Source organism: Orycteropus afer, unplaced genomic scaffold, assembly GCF_000298275.1.
Source record: "Orycteropus afer afer isolate SDZICR_OR568_19922 unplaced genomic scaffold, OryAfe1.0 scaffold00481, whole genome shotgun sequence".
In the NCBI taxonomy this organism is placed as follows: Eukaryota; Metazoa; Chordata; class Mammalia; order Tubulidentata; family Orycteropodidae; genus Orycteropus; species Orycteropus afer.
Window position 1 is genome coordinate 1,480,577 of NW_006922068.1, and position 12,090 is coordinate 1,492,666.

A 12,090-nucleotide genomic window follows, 5' to 3' on the forward strand; every position below is an offset into this window, starting at 1 on the left:
TCAATTTCTTCTTTTTTATGGATCTGTTCAAGTTTTTTTTTTTTTTTTGTCTCAGTTTGTGTTAATTTAGATAGGACTTGTGTTTCTAGAGATCTGTTTTTTCTAGGTTTTAGATTTTGTTGGAATAAAATTCTTCACAGCATTCTGTTATTATCCTTTGTATTTCAGTTGGTTTTATTGTGCTGTAACTCATTTGATTTATTCTTTATGTTATTTACATCTTCTCTTTCTTTTCTTTAGTTAAATTTTCCAGTGGGTGGTCAGTTTTGTTAATCTTTTAGAAGAATCAGCTTTTAGCCTTGTTGAGTTTTTCTGTTTTCTGCTTCATTTATTTCAGCTCTGATCTTTATTATTTCCTTTCTTCTGAAGACTGTAGGTTTCTTTTTTTCTCTTTTTCTAATTGTTGGAGTTGTTGGGTTAAGGTGTTCATTTTGATTCTTTCCTCTTTTTTTGATATGTGTTTTTAGTGCTATACATTAACCTCTGAGTATTGCTTTCTTTGTATCCCAAAGGATTTGGTATATTGTGTTTTTATTCTTGTTTCTTTGCAGGAATTTTTTTATTTCACACTTTATTTCTTCTATTACCCTGTGGTTCTTGAGCAGTGTCATTCAGTTTCCATATATTTGACTTTTTCCCCTTGGTCTTCCTATTATTAATTTCTAATTTTATAGCACTATGATTCAAGAAGATGCTTTGTAGTATTTCAATGTTTAAAAATTTATAGAGGCTTTTTATTGTGCCCTAACATATGGCCTATTCTGGAGAATGATCCATGTGCACTGGAAATGAATGTGTATTGTGTTTTTGTTTGGTGGAGTGTTCTGTATGTCTATGAGGTTGTGTTGGTTAATTGTGTTGTTGAGATCGTCCATATCTTTGTTGAGATTTTTTCTAGTTGTTCTGTCCTTTATTGAAAGTGGTATGTTAAAATCTCTCACTACTATTGTAGAATTGTCTATTTTTCCTTTCAGTTCAGTTAATGTTTGCTTTTTGTGTTTTGGAGCTCTTTCATTGAATGCATAGATGTTTATTATGGTAATATCCTCATGGTCAATTGACCCTTTTATCATCATATAATGCCCTTTCTTGTCTCTTATGCTGGTTTGCCCCTTAAGCCTATTTTATCAGATATTAGTATTGCCACTCTTGCTCTTTTTTGGTTGCTATTGGCTTGATATAATTTTTTTTTTGTCCTTTGATTTTTAATTTATTTTTATCTTTGTGTCTGAGATGAGTCTCTTATAGGCAGCATATAGATGGATCTCCTTTTCTTATCCAATATGCCACTCTCTTTCTCTTGATTGGTGCATTTAAGCCATTCAAATTCAGTGTAATCAATGACAGGTATGAATTTACTGCTGTCATTCTTTTATGTGTATGTGTGTGTGTGTGTGTGTTTCTTTAGTGTTGACGATTTCTTTGTTCCAAATATTTTTCTGTGCTTTGTTCTGAATATTTTTCTGTGCTGAGTTCATTTTGTTATTGAGTTTTCTTTCCCTTTTCTTCAATGTTGTTGATTTAGTGTTTACTAAGTTCCTGTGATTTTATTTTTCCTTGGTGTGTTTAGAAGGGTAATTAATTTTCTTTGTGGTTTCCCAGTAGTAGATACTTATCTCCCTAAGTTTGGGACAATTTGTTCTATATTGATGTCATCCTGATTTTTTTTCCATTTGGAACTTTTATAAATATACTATTTATTCCCTCTATTTTTGTTGTAAGGAGCTCTGGTGACATAGTGCCTAGGGCATTTGAATGCTAACTGGAGGATTAGTGGTTCAAACCCACAGCTGCTCTGTGTAAGGAAGATGAGGCAATCTACTTCCATAAAGATTTACCATCTCAGAAACCCAATGAAGGTCACTGTGAGTAGGAATCAACTCAATGGCAGTGAGTTTGGTTTGGTTTTTTGGATTTGCTTTGTAGTTGGTATCATTTACAGATTGATTTAGAAGGTTTGCTATTTTCCATTTTATAAACTTATTTTAGTTTTGAGAATTCTTTTTCTGGATTCATTTTATGGTGTTGTCATATGTCTTAATCTTAATATGTTTTCTTCTGTGTTGATTTTCTGTTGGAAGGACTCCCTTTAGCATTTCTTGTAGGATTGATGTGGTTTTTACAAATTCCCTTAATATCTGTTTGTCTGGGAATGTTTTACTTTCCCTCTCATATTTGATGGACAGTTTGGTTGAATATATAATTCTTGGTTGGCAATTCTTTTCCTGCAATGTATTGAATATGTTATCCCATTGCCTTTTTACCTGAATGACTTCTGCTGAGAAATCAGAGCTTAGTCTTGCTGGTTGTCCTTTGTAGATAACATTTTGTTTTTCATGAGCTGCTCTGAAGATTCCTTCTTTGTCTTTGGGTTTAGAAAGTTTGATTATGATATGTCTTGGTGACTTTCTCTTGGGGTCTAACCTGTACAGGGTTTGTTGAGTCTTGGCTAGATATCTTTACATCTTTCATGATATTGCAGAGGTTTTCTGCTAGCAAGTCTTTGATAATTTTTCTGTTTTTTTCTTCTCCCCCACCTCCCTTGTTCTGAAATTTCAGTCAGATGTATGTTATTTCTTTTGATATCATACCATATAACTTTTAGGTTTCCTTCATTCTTTTTTCTGGTTTTTCCTCATACAAGCTGGTGTCAAGGGATGAAGGGGTATTGCCTACTGTCTGTCATTGATCCAGTGGTATGGGAGCTGGTTGTGGTGCTTGGCCATTGGATGAAGTAGTCAGTGCAGTAGATATGTTGACAGTGGGTAGTAAATGTTCTCTTCCCATTGGATGGGGCAGGGGAAAAAAAGAAAGAAAGAAAATCAAGGAGAAGAAGAAGAGAAGAAAGGGATGAAATAATAGAATAGAAATAAACGATGAAAAGTAGAGAAAACAAAAATATAAAGAAAAAGGGCATTGGGTGAGAAGAAAGCATGGTAAAACTGAAAGAGGAAAAGGTAGAGGGAGAAATGAACAGATAGGAAGAAAGGTTAGAAAAAAAGAAAGGAGAAAAATAAGGGGAAGACATGGAAACTAAGGAGGAGGGACTTTTGTAGTTATGGTCAGTCTGTAGCTCTGGGAACAGGCAGTTGCGGTGGAAACTGCTGATCCACTAAGGCATGTTCCCACAGCAGTGAAAGGAGCCTGGCATCAGTGGGCACCTCTAAGAGAGAAGTCTGCAGGTTTGTGCCTCTTGTGCTCAGTGTGAGAAAGATCAGCAAGTGATGAAAACGCAGGAAAGCAGAGCTGCAGTCCCTGGGTCCGTCTGTTCAGAGTGGGCTGCTGACTAGACTTCCTAGGTTCTGAACTAGACTTCCTTGGCCACCAACTTGGTGGTGGCAGGGAGAAGTTTTGCCCTTATTCACAGGGAAGCTATACTTTTGGGAGCAAAAGATGTGGCTCACTAGTCATGATGCACTGACATAGATCTGGCATCCTTCAGTATACATACATCCTACAGCCTTTTATCTAGCTCTTGACCAGATTTAATCACATAAGAGATCTGTTTTAGCCTACTTACTTCAACGCCCCAACACAGGCTTTTCCCCTTGTATAGGTTCTGAGCCCAAAAGGCTGTGGCCTATGTGGCCTAGTTCTGAATATTTTTCTGTGTATATATATATATATATATATATATATATATATATATATTTAAACCATCCATAAAAGGAGGTCTGGTGGTGTAGTGCCTAAGGTATTTGATTGCTAACCAGAAGGTTGGCAGTTCAAACCTGGCAGCCACTCCTCAGAAGGAAGGCAGGGCAATCTACTTCCATAAAGATTTACTGCCTCAGAAACCCAAAGGGGATGCTATGAGTCAGAATCAATTCAATGGCAATGGGTTTGGTTCGGTTATCATCCATAAAGCTGGTGGCTTGAACTCACCAACCACCCCCTGGGAGAAAGTCAAGCTAATCTGCCTCCACAAAGTTCCATAACCCTGGAAGCCCCACAAAGCAGATCCATTCTGTCCCAAAAAGGTCATTATGAGTCAAAATCAACTGGACAGCAGAAGATCTGGCTGCTAGTTTGGTTTACTAGTGATGAGTTCTTTTATTCCTTTCTCTGGCTCCCTCCTTTCTCTGTGTCTGCCTGTGCCACTAGAAGTCTGATCTGCTTCTCTGACTCTGAAACTTCCCCTTGAAGAGGGAGTAGCTGAAATGAATGGAAGAAATGACAAGATAAAAGAGCTGAACAGAATATTTCAAAGGGCAGCTCGAGAAGACAAAGTCAATTATTATAATGAAATCTACAATGACCTGGAGTTAGAAAATCAAAAGGGAAGAACAATGGGCATTTCTCAAGCTAAAAGAATTGAACAAAAAGTTCAAGTCTCAAGTTGCAGTATTCAAACAGTTGACTCGATGGCATCTAACAACAGCAACAACATGGGCAAAATATTGAATGATGCAGGAAACACTAAAAGAAGATGATATACAGAGTCACTGTACAAAAAAGAATTGATCAGTGTTCAACTATTTGAGGAGGTGGCATATGATCAAGAACTAATAGTATTGAAGGAAGAAGAAGCTGCACTGAAGAAATTGGTGAAGAACAAGGCTCCAGGAATTGACGGAATACCCACTGAGATGTTTCAACAGATGGATACAGTGCTGGAGGCACTTACTCGTCTATGCCAAGTAATTTGGAAGACAGCTACCTGGCCAACTGACTGGTAGAGATCCATGTTTGTGCCCATTCCAAAGAAGGTGATCCAACAGACTATGGAAACTATCGAACAACATCACTAATATTACACACAAGTAAAATTTTGCTGAAGATAATTAAAAAATGGGTGCAGCAGTGTATTGACAAAGAACTTCCAGAAATGCAAACTGGTTTCAGAAGAGGATGTGAAATGAGGGATATCATTGCTGATGTCAAATGAATCTTGGCTGAAAGAAAAGAATACCAGAAAGATGTTACTTATGTTTTATTGACTATGCAAAGGCATTAGTCTATGTGGATCACAACACATTTTGGATAACATTGCAAAGAATGGGAATTCCAGAACACTTAATTGTTCTCATGAAAAACCTGTACACAGACCAGGAGGCTGTCATTCAAACAGAACAAGGAGATACTGTATTGTTTAAAATCAAGAAGGGTGTGTGTCAGGGTTGTATCCTTTCACCTTACTAATTCAATCTATGCTGAGCAAATAATCTGAGAAGCTGGGCTATATGAAGAAGAATGTGACATCAGGATTGGAGACAGACTCATTAACAACCTGCAATGTGCAGATCACACAACCTTGGTTGCTGAAAGTGAGGATGCCTTGAAGCACTTACTGATGAAGATTAAAGAATACAGTCTGCAGTATGGAATACGCCTCAAAATAAAGAAAACTAAAGTCCTCATAACTGGATCAATAAGCAGCATTACCATAAATGGAGAAAATACTGAGGTTGCCAAGGATTTCATTTTGCTTGGATCCACAATCAACACCCATGAAAGCAGCAGTCAAGAAATCAGACACCATATTGCACTAGGCAAACCTGCTGCAAAAGACTTCTTTAAAGTGCTGAAGAGCAAAGATGTCACTTTGAGGACTAAGGTGCCCCAACCCAAGCCATGGTATTTTCAAATACCTCATATGCATGTGAAAGCTGGACAATGAATAAGGAAGATCAAAGAAGAGGTGATGTCTTTGAATTGTGGTGTTGGCAAAGGATACTGAAGATACCATGGACTGCCAGAAGAAGGAAAAAAATGTGTCCTGGATGAAGTGCAGATGGAATGCTCCTTGGAAGCAAGAATGACCACACTTCATCTCACTTACTTTGGTCACATTGTCAGAAGGGATCATTCCCCAGAGAAGAATATCATGCTTGGTAAAGTGGAGGGTCAGCAAAAACAGGGAAGACCAGCAAGATGGATTGACAGTGTGGCTGCAACACTAGGCTCAAGCAGAGCAAAGATGGTGAGGATGGTGCAGGACTGGCCAGTGTTTAGTTCTGTTGTACATAGCATCACTATGAGTCAGAGCCAACTCAATGGCACCTAACAACAACAAAAACAACAACTAGTTTTTTTTCCAAAACAACTTTATGCAAGAAACTCTAGGTGTTCAGAGCTTTCAGCCTTTGCTGACCATTTTCTTTCCTTCTCTGATAGCTCCTTCTCTCTGGTTTAGTTGATGTTTGAAAGTTTAAGATCTTGTTTTTCAACTTTCAGAGAACATGCTGTGACCATTCTGTCCACCAGTGGACACCTTCACTCTGGTGAGATATCATGACTTAATCAGCCTGTCCAATGGTGGTGGTGGTGGGAGGCCTTCAGGCCCCTCTCTCTGATTATTACTCCATTCCTTTCTAATTTTCTGCAATTATATTTTTAGTCAGAAAATTCACCCAGAGAAACCCCTTAAGGGCTGGGTGTTGCCCTCTGGTTTTGCTCAAAGTTTCCTTCCCTACTCTATGGGGGCTGCTTATATCTGAGCTGACATTCAGAGGAAACACAGGCAGAGTTACCTCTGTTTCAGGAGAGGAGAGGCTGACACTACATAGATGGACTTCCGAGAGATAGCTCTTACAGTTTCAGAGTCCCAGTGGCCCTGTGGTTGTTGGAAGAGTGGTCTCCACTTAAGTGACCTACCTTCTGACTCCTTTAGGGAACCTTCTGTAGGAGTTTGTATTGGTCCAGCAGCTGGCAGTTAGTGATTAGAGGATGAGTAGTCACATTCTAAATGGACCCACAGGAGGTCTCCCTTGTCACTATCATAGCCTGCCCATAGTATGTTGGCTGTGGATATAGCCTCCACCCAAGATGTCTGCATCATAGCATGCAGCAGCCTCAGTCAGCAGTCCTTAGCATCAGCTGGAAGGGGGAGCAGACAGACCCACACTGATCCCCAGGGATGTCTGTCCTGTTGTTTTCAGAGGCCTCAGCTATGGGGTGCACAGGGGAGCAGGTAAAGTGCTGACTATGGAACCAGACTCCACTAAGAAGGCCTTCTGTAGCAGTTTGCAACAACTGGCAACCAATAATTACCAATTGGGGCAGGAGGTGTCTGGTCAGATCCCTATGGAACTCTGCCTTATTGCTCTCAGAGACTCCCTGGTAGATTGTTGGCTGTGAGTGAAACCTCCATTCAAGACTCTTGCTTCATAATACATAGCAGTTTTGTGCCAACTGGAATTGAGGGCAGAGTAACCCTAACTGACCCCCAGGTAGGTTTTCTTGTTGATTTCAGAGACCTGAGCTATAGGATGTGCAGGGAGGCTGGTAGTATCTTTATTATGGTGTGCTAAAAGGGCAGGGAGATGGCATCTTTTGACCTCCTCTAACTACACAAGAGGAAGACCAAATCACCATCAGCATCCCAAGGCCTGTTCCTATGAGGCCAAACATGCCACCACCCTCCAGCCTTCTTATCAACCATGACACCAACAGTCCCTCTCATGGCACCCACCACCTCTTTGCTGAGTTTGGTAATTCACTGCAGTGGCCACACACAACTCACAGATTATGGGGTTTATTAGGGAAGCAACAGCTCACAATTCAAGTTCAGTAATCCTCAGTATACAATTCTTTGATCAGGACAGTCTCTCCTTGGCTGTGCCTTTAGACACTCCTCTCTGGCTCTGGCCTCTGCCTCTGTGGGCCAGGTAAGCCTGCCACTCTGTCCCATGCCTCTTCGTTCCACTGGAACCATCTCTCAGCCAGGCATCTCTCTCAGCTGGCAGTGAGATTCCCCTCTGCCTCTAGGAGGGCTCATTTTAGGCCTGGCAGAGTGGCAAAAAACCCAATACCAACATCAGAGTTTTATACACCTGAGAGAAAGTGAGCTTTCTAGAAGATTCATGCTGCTCTAACAGAAATACCCCAGTTGGATAACTTTAGCAATCAAGAGTTTAAAAGCAGCTACTCACAGTAATCCAGTGGAAGTTACAAAGACTATGGCTAGAAAAGCCATACCATGTAGTTTACTACACTGTGTGTGGCAACAGACTTCATCACCTGGCCTTCTGTAGCAATTTGCAACAGATTTGCAGCCACCATCATTTGGAAGGAGAAGGTGCTGGCACACTAAAAATGGACTCCAGGAAGGTCTGCCTCCTTGTTACCAAAGCACCCCTAGCTGTGGATATAGTCTCCAATTGAAGATGCCTTCTTCTTAGCACAGAGCAACCTTAGTCAGTAGTGTTCAGCACTGACTGAAAAGGGGGATAGATGAGAACTGACTCCCTGGAATCCTGTTGGATTTGGAGACTTGACCTCTAGGGTGCACAGGGAGGCAGATAGAGTGTTGACTCTTAGAGCAAACTCCACTGCACAGGCCTTCTGCAGCAATTCAAATAGGCTTGCAAAGTTCTGGTAAGATGGCAGAATAAGCAGAAAGACTGCACAGACCTTTTTCAACAAAGAAAAGGGGAACCAATTAATACAGATACAGAAGATAATCCTGGACCCCTGCCTTGAAGGGAAGGATAGAGAAGTGGACTAAATTCCAACTAGCAGAAGAATTTGCATGAAAACACCAAAAAAGGAGACACACGGAGCTGTGGTCTGGCAGTGATCCTTATGGCACAGACAGCTTGTATATTGCTGAGGGATGGTAGAGCCTAAAAATAAACCTAAAAATCAATCCTGCTAGCCAGAGACTGCACGGAGGATTGCTCTGGTGGCTGGGGAATTAAAGGGGATGTAGCAAAGAAGAAGGCAGGTTGAGCTGTGGACTTTTGCCTCTGGAGGATGCAGCCATTTTGAATGTTTACAAGTGGCTTGATGATTTTGGATATTTAAAGCAACAGCATTCTCCCAGATTGCAGGGATTTAAGAATAGGCTCTACTTGCCAGTAACCCCAAGGACATTCCGGACCTGGATGACTGGAAAGTTGCAACATTCCTTTTTGTTACTTTTATACCCCACACCCTGTTGGTGAATGGAGGTGCGGCCAACCCTCACTCCCACCCAATTTCTAGGGCTGCAGGAATTCCATCCTAGTCTGTGTGTTCCTATGGAGCCTGGGTACCCTGCCCCCATGTTTTTTTTTTCTTTTTTCTGTTTTTTTAGTTTGTTTGTTTTTGTTTGTTATTATTACTACTTTTGTCATTTTTACTATTATTCTTTATTCTTCCTCTCTCAGGTTCTGGTTTTCAGCATTTTTTTCTTTTCCCTGTTCCTGGTTGCAATTTTTTTTTCTTTCTTCTGGGTAACCCCATTCCTTGTTTTTCTTTTTGTGTTTTTCCCATTTTTTTCTTCATTATTCTCTTTCTCTACCTTTTTTCTCTTATTGCCCTCTCCCCAGATATTTCAGGGGTTTTTTTTCCCCCTTTTTTCTTTTTTTAGTTATTTTTCCAGTGTGATTACATAGTGTATTTTTTGTCCATTTGGTTATATTTTTTGATGGTTATTCAATTGTTAGTTTTGTCTAACTGAGTAGAAGACAGCAAGAGTCCCCATATGACACAACTACACTCACACCTCCTGCAACTTCATTTACTGAGTGAGAGCCACCACTTCCTTCTCCACCAACTGGCCAACAATAAACAACCACCAGGAAGAGTCTGACTCATCCTTGGCTGCTCTTCACAAACAGTTAACAGGGATCTAAATACAATAATGCCATGATGTCTTGGAGATAAAAGACCATCACTGTTCACACAAAGAAGCAAGATAAAGAGGTAGAAATAAGGGAGCAGGATACAGGCACAGAACACATCCCTGAGGAAGAAGTAGCATTAGAACTCTCTGATAAGGAATTCAAAAGAGTTATATTTAGGTATCTTCAAAGGATTGAGAGATGGACCAAGGAAAACATAGAAAAAACCCCTAGAATTTTGAAAGAATATACAAGAACAAAATGACAAAATAAATGAAAACTTAGAAATGATGCTAAATCTACAGATTGAAATCCAGAAGATTAATACTAAATTGTCAGAAATAGATAACACATTGAAAGGGCAAAGGAGTAGAACTGATGCAATGGAAGACAGAATTAATGAGATTGAAGACAAATACCTGAATATTTCTTTGGAAAGGGATAAATCAGAAAAAGATCAAGTAAGCTTGCAATCAACAGTGTCTCAGTGTGTGTGTGTGTGTAAGGGTTCTGACACACTCCAAACAGACCTCTGCAGAGGTCTGCTTTGTTGATTTTAGGACAGAAGCTTGAGATCCTGTCACTTTGTACAGGCAGGAGCTGTGCTGGTTAGGGAAGCAGGCTCTTTTTATGGAGCCACTATCCCAGTTTACAGCAACCAGCAGCCTAAGTAATGGGGAGGGACACAGACAGTGGGAGAAGCAATTTTGCTACTGTAAGCAACTGATTGATTTGTTGATTCTTGCCTAAATACAGTTCCCTGCTGCTTTCCTCTGCTCCCCAATGCAGAGTCCCTGAGAGCCAAGCATCCTTGTATTTCTTATTACATTTGTTGGGTAGGGTCAAAACAATGGTTTGTTTATACCATCATCTTCCCAGAATTCCTCTCATCATCATTATTCTTCATGGGTGCATAGTATTCCATTGTGTATGCACCACAATTTGTTTATCCATTCATGTGTTGACAGGCACTTAGGTTGCTTCCATCTTTTTATTGTGAATAGTGCTCCAATTACCATAGGAGTGCAATGTCTATTTGTGCCTTTAGTAGCAGATCTCTAAGGTGTATATCTAGAAGTGGGATTGCTAGATCTCAAAACACAATTTCTAGTGTTTTAAGAAAGCACCATACTGTTTTCCAGGAGCTCTGGTGGTGTGGTGCCTAAGGCATTTGGCTGCTAACCAGAAGGCTGGTGGTTTAAACCCACCAGCCACTCCTCAGAAGGATGATTGGGCAATCTACTTCCATAATGATACTAAGGAGGGGTCGCTATGAGTGGGATCCAACTCGAAGGCAGTGAGTTTGGTTTTTTTTTAATACTGTTTTCTACAGTGGTTGTACAATTTTACAATCCCATTAGCAATGCATAAGAGTTTCAATCACTCCATATCCTCAACAGCATTTGTCATTTTCTTTGTTTTTTAATCAGTGCCAGTTTAGCAGGGGTGAGATGGTATGTCACAGTAGCTGTGATGCGCATCTCTCTAATCAAAAGCTTGGTGTTTGAACCCACTAGCAGATCCATGGGAGAAAGATGAGGCAGTCTAGTTCTGTAAAGATTTACAGTTTTGGAAACCCTCTGGGATAGTTCTACTGTGTCCTTCACTATAATTTGAAATTGACTTGATGGCAGTGGGTTATGTTTAATAATCATGAACAATCTTTCATATGTTTATTGACCTCTTGAATGTCTTCTTTTGTGAAGTATCTGTTCATCATATCTTTTTCCCATTTTTTAAATTGGGTTGTTTATCTTTTTGTCGTTGAGTTGCTAAAGTTTTCTATATATTTTAAAATTAGACACCTAGGTTGTTTCCATCTTTTGGCTATCATATAGTCTATTTATGCCATATATTAGGGCCCTGAAATTTGCCCCTAAATTTTCTTGAGGAACAGTATAGTTTTAGGTTTCACATTTAAGTCTTTGATCCATCTGGAGTTCATTTTTGTGTATGGTGTGAAGCACAGTTCTTGTTACAACAGTCCATTCTATCTTGCAACTCTCTTAACTTCCTCACCATTTAGAAGTTTTGTGACTACACAGTCTTTTCCCTCTTTTTGTTTGTTGTCCTCACTTGCCAATTGATGTCTCTGGTTCCCTATTTACAATCTTGTAAGCTCATTTTACTTTGGATATGTCCATAGTTGTGGTTTCTAGATTATGTCATCTTGTGTATTAATGGTCAGTTGTTATTTGCTATTTTTGGTTCTCTGTTCAAAGGTCTCCCTTTAGCATGTCTTGTAAGGTTGGTCTGGTTTTAACAAATTCCCTTAGTTTCTGCTTATCTGGAAATCTCCTAATTTCACCATCACATTTGAGGGACAGTTTTACCAGGTATATAATTCTTGTTTGAAAATTTTTATCTTTCAGGGTATTATATATACCATCCCATTGCTTTCTCACTTGCATGGTTTCTGCTGAGAAAACAGAGCTTATTCTTACTGGCTGTCCTTTGTGGGTAACTTTTTGTTTTATCCATGCTGCTTTCAGGATTCTTTCTTTGTCTTTGGTTTTGATGAGTTTGATGATGTGTCTTGGTG